Source organism: Mobula birostris, chromosome 14 (assembly GCF_030028105.1).
Source record: "Mobula birostris isolate sMobBir1 chromosome 14, sMobBir1.hap1, whole genome shotgun sequence".
NCBI classification, from domain to species: Eukaryota; Metazoa; Chordata; class Chondrichthyes; order Myliobatiformes; family Myliobatidae; genus Mobula; species Mobula birostris.
In genome coordinates, this window is record NC_092383.1 from 65,592,609 (window position 1) to 65,604,857 (window position 12,249).

At 41.8% G+C, this 12,249-nt stretch overlaps 1 protein-coding gene across 1 annotated transcript in view; it reads left to right on the forward strand.

Annotated features, from left to right (window-relative positions):
- The first annotated feature begins 485 nt into the window (after positions 1-485).
- Positions 486-12,249, forward strand: part of LOC140209508 (small integral membrane protein 29-like) — a 64,705-nt gene continuing 52,941 nt past the window's right edge. Inside the window, exon 1 of the mRNA XM_072277757.1 lies at positions 486-506. The gene's annotated coding sequence lies outside the window, so the exon portion shown is untranslated. The remainder of the gene's footprint in view (positions 507-12,249) is intronic.

Genomic DNA, 12,249 nt, shown 5'->3' on the forward strand with positions numbered 1-12,249 from the left:
AACTCGATAATCTCACACAGCCTTACAAAGCTCCAACATCTCTGCACCTTGTTGTATCCTTCTTACAAGCTCTCCAGGCCTCGATACCTAAACTCTGGAATTCCCACCAAAAGCTTCTCACTCTCTCATTACTTCTCTCCCTTTTGTTAAGATACTCCTTAAAATCTACTACTTCGATCATTTCTGCTCGTATTAGGCAGGTCTATTTGAAATGTTCCTAATGCTTGTGAAATTGACATATAAATAGTTATATAAATGTAAGTTAATTCCACTGTGAACTTCCCAGGCCCAGCTGTGAAAGGGGCAGGGTTGGGCACAGGGCTAGAAATCCCATCATGTAAAAACCAGTGCTACAGAAAAGCAAACAAGCTCAGGAGACCTCATCCCTGGGAGAGGAAGGATCTTCGAAGATGGGCTACACGGACACCTCAGCATAACTTGAAGGACCAGCCAAGGACAGAGGACTCTGCCAACGACCTATGCCCCAGTATGGGTGATGGGCTGAAGTAAGTACAAGTTGTTGTCATTGTTGTGGTAACTTGCTCTAAACCCATATCATACATACAGATGAATAAAACATAATTCTATTTAATCTGAGTTTAGAAGATCTGTATAATGTGAGTTTAAATATGTAAAAATTCAAAAGGTATCCATTGCATAAAAATTCTGATTATATTAAGTTCTAAAATAACATGTTTATCATACAATTATCATTTAACACTTAGAGCAAAACTTGCCAAAAAATTGTCAAAAACCAATTCCAAACGAACAAAGCATATTTTACAGTACAAATTGAGAAGTTCTGAGTAAACAATGTGTATATTTATATAGGAATATATTTTGGATCTCACCATATGCCAAAATTATGTGTACATAGAGATGTTGGTCGATAATCCAAGGTCTTGGATCACTACATAAATTTTCACCTACTTAGTAGGTTCAGTTTCTCGCCTCCACAGCTGCTACCAGATTGAAGTCCGGTTTAATAAATGACAATAGCACTATCTGCTGGCTCAGTGTTAGTATGACAATCTTGTACTGAATTTAAATACTGTTCTTTTCAAGATTCAAGTGCATTTATGATCAAAGAATGTATAAATTATACAACCTTGAGATTTGCTTGCTCGCAAGTTGCCACAAAGAAAGAAACCTGAAAGAACCTAATTAAAGAAAAAAATAATAAAAATAAAAATAAAAGACCAACTCTCAGCGCACGAGAGAAAGAAAAAAATACAAATCATGCAAACAATTGAAGTGAACAACAGCAAAATTGAGTCCTCTGAACCGAACCCCAGAGAGGCCTGGAGTAGGCCTGAAGCCTTGTTTATCAGTTCATCATATTAGCGGGCATGGAGCAAAGCAGACGGAGCAGCCTTCATAGCCTCAGTGTCATGTAGGTGACCATCACGAAGGATCCCAACATCCAGTCTTTTTAGTCTACTTGGGCCGGAATTTAAATTGATTAAACAATGGAATAGCGAAAGACTCTGGAGCCCAGGAGAAAAGAGTGAAGATTGTGGAAAGTGAAAAAAATCAGCTCTCGCCACCGATCTGGGCTGGCGTTTAAATTGTCTTAACAGTGAAGCATACCTTGCACTAGGACCCAGACACCAGTGCATCAAAAGGCTCCAGGCCTAGACCATGCCACCCAGCGACTCACTCTGGGCCCAGATTTTGTCACCCAGCCCAAAGCCGCTCTCAAGTTCTTCCAATCAGCTTGCTCCCCACAGCGATCCAACCCCATGAGCAGGCTAGTTGTACGGGCACTGAATCTCCTCTGCCTGGGACCTGACTTCTCTTTTTGGGGCCCAGAGCACCCAGCCTCACTCCTAGGCCAGTTATACGGGCATCAGAACTCCATCTGCAAGGATTCTGCAAACGCACCATCTCAGCTCATTCCCTGAACTCGCCTCACCATCATTCACCCCTTTCACTGTTTGCAGCGATAATTGAACACAATTTACCTCAGAAAGTGTATTTTTGATGATGCTTTTAGTTGGATTCCTTAGCTTCTTAACTACCAGAAAGCTGTCACACACGTTTAGTAGCACCATCTTAACCGGAAGAAAGTTGTTAAGTTTTAAGTAACTGTGACATTAATCACCCCTGATTCTACTATTTTACCTGCCTTTGATGGATATGACTTGCATCCACAATGATGAAGTGTTTTGAGAGACTGGTGATGAAACATATCAGCTCCTGCCTAGGAGGCGACTTGGATCTGCTCCAGTTTGCCAAATGGAGCAACAGGTCCACGGCAGATGCCATCTCATTATCTCTTCACTCAATCCTGGACAACAAAGCTGCATACATCAGGAAACACACATCAAAGTTGCTGGTAAACGCAGCAGGCCAGGCAGCATCTCTAGGAAGAGGTACAGTCGACATTTCAGGCCAAGACTCTTCATCAGGACTAGCCCTGACGAAGGGTCTCGGCCTGAAACGTGGACTGTATCTCTTCCTAGAGATGCTGCCTGGCCTGCTGCGTTTACCAGCAACTTTGATGTGAGTCGCTTGAATTTCCAGCATCTGCAGAATTCCTGTTGTTTGCATACATCAGGATGCTCCTTATCGACTACACCTCAGCATTCAATACCATCATAACCTCAAAATCAATCAAGCTCCAAGGCCTTAGCCTCTATGAATCCTTGATTTCCTCACTTGTAGACCCCAGTCAGCTTGGATTGGCAACATCTTCTCCACAATCTCCATTAGCACAAGTGCACCACAGGGCTGTATGCTTAGACCCCTGTTCTACTCACCTTACACCTATGACTGTGTGGCTAACCACAGCTCCAAGGTCATATACAGGTTTGCTGATGACACCACTGCTGTGGGCCAGATAAAAGGTGGTGATGAATCAACATACAGGAGGGAGATTGAACATCTTGCTAAGTGGTGTCATAACAACAACCTCTCACTCAATGTCAACAAGACCAAGGAATGGGTTATAGACTTCAGGAAAGGAAAACCAGAGGTTCATGAGTCAGTCCTCATTGAAGGATCAGAGGTGGAGAGGGATAGCAACTTTAAATTGCTGGGTGTACCATTCCAGAGGACTTTAACTGGAACCAGCACATACTGTAAGTGCAATTGCGCAAAAAACACAACAGTGTCTCTACTTCCTCGGGAGTCTGCGGAGATCTGGCATGACATCTAAAACTTTGACTAACTTCATGTGCAGTGGAGAGTGTATTGACTAGCTGCATCACAGCCTGGTATGGAAACATCAATGCCTTTGAAAAGAAAATTCTGCAAAATATAGTGGATTTGGTCCAGTACGTCACAGTAAAGCCCTCCCAACCATTGAGCACATCTATATGAAACGCTGTCATAGGAAAGCAGCATCCATCATCAGAGATCCCCATCCCCCAGGTCATGCTCTCCTCTCACTGCTGCCATCAGGCAGGTGGTACAAGAGCCTCAGGCCTCACACCACCAGGTGCTGGAACAGTTTCTACCCCTCAACCATCAGGATCTTGAATAAAAGGGGATATCTACACTCATATGCCCCATCATTGATACGTTCTCACAACCAGTGATCTCACTTCAAGGACTTTTTATCTCATTATATCATGTTCTTGTTATTTATTGCTATTTATTTATATTTGCATTTACATGGTTTGTTGCCTTCTGCACGCTGGCTGATCTGTTGTAGTTACTATTCTATAGATTTGCTAAGTATACCCACATGAAAATGAATCTCAGGGTTGTATATGGCGACGTATATGCACTTTGGTAATAAAAGTTACTCTGAACCTTGAACATGGTGGGCATGCTCCATTGGCGCCAGAGTGTGTGGGCATCATTGTGGGCTGCTCCCAGCACATTCTTCAGTCATGTTGGCTGTGAACACAACTGACACATCTCACTCTGTGTTTCGATGTACATGTGATGAATAAATGAATCTGAATCTGAAAAGTAGGTTAATACTTCATTGAAGCATAGAACAGACACATGGACAACATAATGCTCTAATGATGAAGGGACAGGAGATGCTTGCTGAGGGAATGTACCTAAGGAAACATGGAAAGGAATTTCAAGGCTAACCATTCAGCTCCTCAGGCCTGCTCCATCATCCCATTACTTTTTATTTAATCTGATTTTTGCTTGATTTCACTCACTTGTTTCCATGTGACTATGCCTAATTAAAATATATCAATTTTTAAGTTTTCAGTTGAACTAATTTCAATGATGTTTTGTGGAAGATCATTCTACATCCATGTTGGCCTTCAAATAAAGAAGAGCTCCCTGATGCCCCTCTCGAAGGGCTTGGCTCTAGGTTCTCGACTGGACGCGCCATCAAAAGGTAGAGGGAGATGGCCGGGCAATGGAACTGAGGAGGGGAAAGAAAGGATCAGCCATGATTCGATGAGCCAAGTGGCCTAATTCTGCTCCTATGTCTTATGGTCTTATGTAAAAACTCATGCTGTATGGAGAGATCCAGTTCCCTCACACTGGGTAAAATGAAAAACATTAAGCATGCTTCCAACTTTGCGTGGGTTTCCTCTGGAGTGCAATGATTGAAGTTAACAATCTCATGCCCTCTGGGGAAAAATGTTTAAAGTCTTGAACACAACCAATGTTTTTATGTATGTACCATTTCTTAAGACATGACTGGAGGTGTGGTTGTGGAACGGTAGGTAGATGGTGATATTTCTTATCATCAGTCAACCAGACAGAAATCAGCTGTGATTGCCTAAAAAACATACAAGCTCAACACCTTAACATGATGCAAGTCGTGTGGTCAGCCACATAATGTGAAGAGCTTCAAATCCACAACTTTACCGACAACGGGAAAGAGCAGAATATTTCGGGGGACATCAGAAATTCTGTAATTCAGCAATCTTCAAAAGAGGAGACAGGCCAATCTGGTGTTTACAGAAGGGTATGCGCTCCCTGTTGCGTACCACCGGAAATGTTGTCATCAGAGTCCTCTTCACCTGAAATGCAATCTGGATTTAGTCCATCCAGAAGCACATTGGACATGAATTTTGCTGTGCAACAGTTCCAAAAAATGCATGGAACAGCAACAGCCTTCATCAACTTCATGAAAAGCCTTTGACTCTGGAAAAACTGTTGAGCAACATCCTCATATCCAACTGACCAGCTCCCCAGAGTTTACAGTCAATGGAGAAGCAATGGAGCTTGCTACTGATCTTGAAGCACAATGGTCTAAAAATCCCTGAGACAGCGGCAACCTCTTTTCCAAAGTCATGTGAACACAACAAAGAGCTCATACAGCCATCCATGTCTGCGCTGTCATTCAATATGGCCATGGCTAATCTGATTTCTGGCCTCACATATTCATGCCCAATCCCAGTAACAATTGATCCTCTGTGCTCTATCCATCTTATTCATAAATACAGTATATTTAAAGGCTCAACATACATATCTCTCTGGGTTAAAGAATTTCAGGGATTTGCAGTCATCCAAGAATAGAAATTCCTCTTCATATTAGCTTTTAAGTGCCAACTCCTTATCTTGATACTGTGTCTCATAGCTCTAGATGTCCTTATGAGGGGAAAATCCTGCAAACCTTGAATACTGAAAAGTCTTTTAAGAACCTAATATTTCAAGAAAAACAACTCATGTCCTTCTAAAGTCCAGCTCTAGATGTCCTTATGAAGGGACGTAAGGAAGGGACTCCTGCAAACCTTCAGTACTGAAAAGTTCTTTCAGAACCTAATATTTCAAGAAAAACAACTCACATCCTTCTAAAGTCCAGGCTCATAAGAAAATCATCTCATTAGAGAAATGTTTCATGAAGTCAACAGTTCCTGGGCGTGAAAGATCTGTACGGTAAGAAGTGCACTGAGCGTCTCATCACATTAAAGGTTCTTTGCCAGGAAGAAGTGCAACATTTGGCTAAAAGATTTCACTGGGCACTAGATTACCAGTGGAAAATGTATGATTAATATAGATGCTGAAGTGCAAAATAGTTTTAAAAATAAATACTATTTTTTAAAATATCTATTACATATTTAAATATAAACCTGAGAGGATCACACTGCTCAAATATGAAGTTAGATTTAGTTGCTAAGCAAGCAAGTAAGTATGTTGCTAAGTGATATCTAGTGTGATAAGAAAAACAAACAAAATCCTCATGCAACAGAGCTGAATTACTTTAGAATATTTTGTAGTGAGATTGAAAGGTAAATACTTTAGTTTCCAATTAAATTTGATGGATGAGGCTGAGTAACCACAGTCCGTAGAATAGGATTGAGAATAACTAATGACAAATAAGGTACTTGTCATGATCTACGTGTATGCAAATTTGTGCCCAGGTCTCTTGGTTTCAGTGTCTAGTGATGGTGGCACCATTATACACTCACAAGTTCCATGCTGGTATTTTTAGATTACGAAATACTAGAACAGAGTTCTCCAGTGAATGCCTTACTGAGAAGGATTAATGATTTATCTGAGCAATTTCCAAAACTTGAAATAAGTAACAATAATCAATACTTCAACTGAATTGAATTGACTTTACTTCTTAGATCCTTCACATACACGAGGAGTAAAATCTTAATGTTACATATCCATCTAAATATGCCATGTGCAATCATAGTAATTTATAATAAATAGAGCAGTCCATGTAGTATAGAGTACACTCAAATCAGTGTGAGTTCATCAGTTTGATGGCCTGGTGGAAAAAACTGTCCCGGAGCCTATTGGTCCTGGCTTTTATGCTGCGGTACCACTTCCTGGATGGTAGCAGCTGGTGTAGATTGTGGTTGGGATGACTTGGGTCCCCAGTAATCCTGCGGGGGCTTTTTACACACCTGTCCTTGTAAATGTCCTGAATCAAGGGAAGTTCACAACTACAGATGCGCTGGGCTGTCCGCACCACTCTCTGCAGAGTCCTGTGATTAAAGGAGGTACAGTTCCCATACCAGGCAGTGATACAGTCAGCCAAGATGCTCTCAGTTGTGCCCCTTTAGAAAGTTCTTACGATCTGGGGGCCCGTACTAAACTTCCTCCACCGTCTGAGGTGAAAGAGGTGCTGTTGTGTCTTTTTCACCACACAGCTGGTGTGGTCAGACCTCGGTGATGTGGATGCCAAGGAACTTGACGCTGTTTACCCTCTCAACCCCAGATCCATTGATGTCAATAGGGGTTAGCCTATCACCCTTCCTCCTGTAATCCACAACCAGCTCCTTTGTTTTAGTGACATTGAGGGAGGGGTTGTTTTCTTGACACCACTGTGTCAGAGAGATGACTTATTCCCTGTAGGCCACCTCGTTATTGTTTGAGATAAGGCCAATCAATTTTAATGCAAGGTTTTATATTAGCCAAGTGTCTGTTGCTTAGGAATTGATTATCACTCATGTTAAGAATTAGTGTCTTTAGATATTTACATTTTAAATAGAAAATTTTTAAAAATATTTCAGTATTACCAATCTTCAATATAACCATATAATGCTGGAAAGCTAGCTCCATGGATTTGCAGCATATTTCCAAATCTGCCTGATTAACTGCCCTCTGGTTTGTTTTACCCACTGTAGTGGTAGATAAAGTTGTTATTCCTATACCACTCAGTTAGCCACTCCCACAAGAGAGGAGTTCACGTACTGTACAAGCAGGGTTATCAATAAAATTCAATTGAGTATCCTTCATGCTGGTGTTCTGAGGTGCTCTGCACTGTCCCTCAATAACAAACACAACGTGGTACCAGAATTGGTGCTATAGACTGTGAGATTGCAACAAGAAATCATTTACAGGAAGACTGTTGTTGGTCACGTATACATTAATAAAGAAATATCCAGAGCCTTATCAACCTAAACTACCTATGCTAATTTGCTAATTGTATGCACCATGAGGCATAAGCTTAGAAAGGGCCAGGGTTGCTAGGCAACACCTTCAAGCTACACTCAAAAGTGGATACACTGTAATAATCTGTGGGCCACTAGGCTGGGGAAGTGCACAGGGACACAGACACAGCTGAGAAGTCAAAGAAGTCAGTCAGGCTGTCAGGAGAGAAAAGAAGTCTTTTGTAATCCAAATAAATAAAATAAAATAATAAATAAACAAGCAAACGTGAAGGTGGAGTAAGTATCCGCAGTACTGCATCTACTTACCCAATAAATCATCCCGAGACATTTGATTTCTCTAAACCAGGGGACCTTGAGAGATGGCTCAGACATTTTGCAAGCAATCTGACTCAGGCTTCAGAAGGGCATTGAGTACACACACTGATATACTGCATGGGTGACAAAGCAGATGCCATCATGGGTGGATTAGGACTTACATGCTCAGAAAAAAAAGGAGTACAAAGCGGTGCAGGACAAATTCAAAGAATATTTCACAGGAAAGCAAAATGTGATATATGCGAGGGCAAAGTTCAACTCCAGAAAACAGGAGCCAGATGAAAGGTAAATCGCTTCATCACAGCATTGTATGCCCTGTCAGACAACTGCATATATGGAAATCTGAGAAATGAGTTCATTGGAGACAGGATTGTTGCCAGGCTACTAAACAGCAAATTAAGCTAAACCCAACAAAGGAAGTGCTCATGGGATCAGGGAAACATAAGCTCAGTGTGAAAGGACTGTTTACGACTTCCATCTGTAAAAGTGAGAAACAGTTAAAAGAGGATGCCTATGTTGTTCAGAATCTCTTCTTACCATTATTGGGATGATGTGCATCAAGAAGCTGAACCTCATTGTAAGATTGAATTCACTAAACAATGTCCAGTAGCGGGAGAAGTCCCCAGATTTGTTCACAGGCCTGGGGATACTGAAAGAAGAGTACCTTATCCAACTGAGGCCAGGAGTGGTGCTCTACTCTCTGACTATAGCGAGGCATATACTAGTCCCACTGATGAACAAAGTCAAAGTTGAACTTAAGAGAAGGCCCTTGACATCATAACTAGAGTGAATGGACTGACTGACTGACTGGTGTATGAACATTGTTTTTGTTCCCAAGCCAGATGGCACAGTTAGGATCTGTACTGATCTAACAAAATTGAATAATGCAGTGAGGCAGGAGAAGTTTATTCTGCTCTCTGTTGAGCACACATTGGGTATGTTGGGTGGAGCAAAGTTCCTCACCAAACTAGATGCAAAGCTCAGGGTTCTGGCCGATCCTTTTCGCTCCTGAGTCACAGAAGCAAAGAACTTTTATCACACCTATCACACACTATGCCACGCTATACCTTCAAGAGCCTTAACATCTCTCAAAGTCCCCTGGTTTAGAGAAATCAAATGTCTCGGGGAGCTTTATTTGATAAGTAGATGTGGGTACTGCAGTATTTGCTCCATTTTCCTATTCATTTGTTTATTTATTATTTCATTTATTTTGACTACAAAAGTCTTTTTTCCCTTTCTGAGAGTTTGACTGACTTCTCTGCTGTGTCTGTGTCTCTGTGCACTTCCCCAGGCTCGTGAACAACAGATTTTTACAATGTATTCACTTTTGGGTGCAGCCTGAAGGCATTGCCTAGCAACCCTGGCCAGTTCTCAGCTCATGCAGTACATACAGTTAGCAACTAGCACAGGAAGTTTCGGTTGATAATTCTCTGAATATTTTTCATAGATATATGTAAACAAAAACAGACTTACTGTAAATTACTTCTTGCTGGGGATCTCACTTGGTATGTAGCACCAATTCATCAATGATCAACCACTTCTGACACCATGTTGTGCTTGATATTGGGGGACAGAGCAGGGCACACCAGAACACCAGCCTTGTAGGATATTCAACTGAACTTTATTGATAACATTGCTTGTACAATATGTGATCTTCTTCCATGTGGGAATCATTAAGTAAGTGGTAAAGGAATAACACTATTAACTGCCACAACATCCTGCATCCAGACTATTGACCTCCATACCTTTCTCATCCATGTACCTATCCAAACTTCTCTTAAATGTTATAATGGAACATGCATCTACCAGTTCCACTGGCAGCTCATTTTACCACATTCTGAGTGGAGAAGTTCCCCCTCAGATTCCCCTTAAATATTTCACCTTTCATCCCAAACTATGACTTCTAGTTCCAGTCCCTCTAATCCTAAGGAGAAAAGGCCAGAATGCATTCACACTATTAATACTCCTTATAATTTTGTATACCTCTGTATGATCTCCCCTCATGCTCCTGCACTCCAGGGGACAAAGTCCTAACCTATTGTTGTAACTCAGATCCCAGCAACATCCACATAAATTTTCTCTGAACTTTTCCCAGCTTACTGATATCTTTCCTGTAGATAGGAGATCAGAACTGCTTGGAATACTCCAATGTTGCCCTCACCATCATCTTCTACAACTTCACTAACATCCCAACAATGTGCCAAAAGTTCTCTTTACAACAATAAGTGGATGTCACAATAAACAATTGTTCACTGAACTTTTAATTTGACAGAAATGCATAGGAGCAGAATTATACCATTCAGCATGGGTCTGCTCTGTCATTCAGTCATGGCTAAAGTATTTTCCTTCCATCCCCATTCTCCTGCCTTCTCCCTGTAACCCTTACTAATCAAGAAGCTATCAACCTCTGCTTTAAGTATACCCAATTACTTAGCCTCCACAGCCACCTGTGACAATAAATTCCACGGATTTACCACTCTCCAGCTAAAAAATTCCTTCTCATCTTTGTTCCTGTACTTGGAGGCTATGCCCTCGGGTCCTAGGCTCTCCCACTATTGGAAACATCTTCTCCAGGTCCTCACTGTCTAGGGCTTTCAGTATTTGATAGACTTCAATGAGATTTCTCCCTCGTTCTTCTAAACTCCAGCAGGTACAGGCCCAGAGCCATCAAATAGAGGATACTAAAAGCTTTTTGAGGATACTAAAAGCTTTTTCAAGTATATAAAGAGTAAAAAACAGGTGAGAGTAGATATAGGACCGATAGAAAATGATGCTGGAGAAATTGTAATGGGAGATAAGGAGATGGCAGAGGAACTGAACGAGTATTTTGCATCAGTCTTCACTGAGGAAGACATCAGCAGTATACCGGACACTCAAGGGTGGCAAGGAAGAGAAGTGTGCGCAGTCACAATTACGACAGAGAAAGTACTCAGGAAGCTGAATAGTCTAAAGGTAGATAAATCTCCCGGACCAGATGGAATGTACCCGCGTGTTCTGAAGGAAGTAGCTGTGGAGATTACGGAGGCACTAGCGATGATCTTTCAAAAGTCGATAGATCCTGGCATGGTTCTGGAGGACTGGAAGATTGCAAATGTCACTCCGCTATTTAAGAAGGGGGCAAGGAAGCAAAAAGGAAATTATGGACCTGTTAGCTTGACATCGGTGGTTGGGAAGTTGTTGGAGTCGATTGTCAAGGATGAGGTTACAGAGTACCTGGAGGCATATGACAAGACAGGCAGAACTCAGCATGGATTCCTTAAAGGAAAATCCTGCCTGACAAACCTATTACAATTTTTTGAGGAAATTACCAGTAGGCTAGACAAGGGAGATGCAGTGGATGTTGTATATTTGGATTTTCAGAAGGCCTTTGACAAGGTGCCACACATGAGGCTACTTAACAAGATAAGAGCCCATGGAATTACGGGAAAGTTACATACGTGGATAGAGTGTTGGCTGATTGGCAGGAAACAGAGAGTGGGAATAAAGGGATCCTATTCTGGTTGGCTGCCGGTTACCAGTGGTGTTCCACAGGGGTCCGTGTTGGGGCCACTTCTTTTTATATTGTACATCAACGATTTGGATTATGGAATAGATGGCTTTGTGGCTAAGTTTGCTGATGATACGAAGATAGGTGGAGGGGCCGGTAGTGCTGAGGAAACAGAGAGTCTGCAGAGAGACTTGGATAGATTGGAAGAATGGGCAGAGAAGTGGCAAATGAAGTACAATGTTGGAAAGTGTATGGTTCTGCACTTTGGCAGAAAAAGTAAATGGGCAGACTATTATTTAAATGGGGAAAGAATTCAAAGTTCGGAGATGCAACGGGACTTGGGAGTCCTCGTACAGGATACCCTTAAAGTTAACCTCCAGGTTGAGTCAGTAGTGAAGAAGGTGAATGCAATGTTGGCACTCATTTCTAGAAGAATAGAGTATAGGAGCAGGGATGTGATGTTGAGGCTCTATAAGGTGCTGGTGAGACCTCACTTGGAGTACTGTGGGCAGTTTTGGTCTCCTTATTTAAGAAAGGATGTGCTGACGTTGGAAAGGGTACAGAGAAGATTCACTAGAATGATTCCGGAAATGAGAGGGTTAACATATGAGGAACGTTTGTCCGCTCTTGGACTGTATTCCTTGGAGTTTAGAAGAATGAGGGGAGACCTCATAG